The following is a 1546-nucleotide window of genomic DNA, read 5'->3' as shown; positions in this document are numbered from 1 at the left end:
GCATTAAGTACGTTTACAATGCTGGGCAATCATCACCACCATCTATTTCCAGAACAATTTTATCTTCCCAAACACACACTCTGTCTCATTAAATACAGATCTCTCTGCAGCCCCTGGCCCCCAAACCCTCTACTCTCTGTGTCTATGAAATTACCTCTTCTGGGGACCTCATGTAAATGGAATCATACAGCATTTGGCCTTTTGCATCTGGCTTATTTTGTTTATCATGTTTTAAAGTTTTTATTAATTTACTTGCTTTTGGCTGTGCTGGGTCTTCCCTGCTGCGTGTGGGCTTTCTGTAGCTGCAGTGAGCAGGGGCCCCATCTAGTTGTGGAGTCTGGGCTTCTCATTGCGATGGCTTCTCCTGTTGCAGAGCACAATGGTGCTTTAGTAGTGGCAGCACTTGGGCTCAGTGGTTGTGGCTCTCGGGCTCTAGAGTGCAGGCTCAGGAGTTGTGGTACACGGGCTTAGCTGCTCCACGGCATGTGGGGTCTTCCTGGAGCAGGGATTGAACCTGCATCCCCTGCACTGACAACCGCATTCTTATCCACACTACCACCAGAGAAGTGTAGCATGTTTTCAGGGTTCATCCAGGCTACAGCAGGTGTCAGAATCCATGCCTTTTTGAGGCTAGATTCATTGCATGGGTGGACCACATTCTGTTTATCCATTTTACTTATTTGCTGGTGGACACTGGGGCTGCTTCCACATTTAGCTATTGCGAATAACACTGCTGTCAACATGGGTGTACAAACACCTCCGAGATTCTGCTTTCACTTATAGAACTGGAATTGCTAGTTATCTTGCAGTTCTTTTTGTAACTTTTTGAGGAACTCCTGTACTGTCTTTCACAGCAGCTGCACCATTTCACTTTCCCTCCAATCATACACAAGGATTCTCCACAGTCTCACCACCACGTGCAATTTTCGTTCTTCGGTAGGAGCCATCCCGATGGGTGTGAAGTAGTGCCTCATCGTGCCTTTGATTTGTATTTCCCTGAGGATCAGTAACATGGACCATCTTTTCATGTGCGTGCCTTTGATTTGTATTTCCCTGAGGGTCAGTAACATGGGCCATCTTTTCATGTGCTTCAGCCACGTGTGTCTCCTTTGGAAAAATGTCTCTTGGTGTCCTTTGTCTGTTTTTGAACTGGATTGTTTGCTTTCTTGTTGTTATTTTAAGGACTCTAAATATTTATATACATGCTAGACATTAGTTCTCTATCAGATAATATGATTTGCGAATATTTTCCCCCATTCTGTGGGTTCTTTTCATTCTCTTAATAGTGTTCTTGGATGCACAAAATTTGTAATTTTGAGAAAGTAACTTTTAGAAAAATGTTAATACACTCAATAGATTGAGAAACTCTGGTCTAGTGAGGCCCTCTTTTCTTATTCAAACAAACTCTCCCTGAGTTCCTGCCGTGTCACGTGTGTCCTAAGAACACCTTGTGGCCCTTACGGGTGTGGGTCCCACACTCCTTCATGGGGGTCACAGGAGACCAGCAATGCACACACAACTCAGTATCAGGTTGTGATAAATGCTG

This window comes from Bos indicus, chromosome 16 (assembly GCF_029378745.1).
Source record: "Bos indicus isolate NIAB-ARS_2022 breed Sahiwal x Tharparkar chromosome 16, NIAB-ARS_B.indTharparkar_mat_pri_1.0, whole genome shotgun sequence".
Lineage (NCBI taxonomy): Eukaryota > Metazoa > Chordata > Mammalia > Artiodactyla > Bovidae > Bos > Bos indicus.
Note: the sequence above shows the minus strand (reverse complement) of the source record.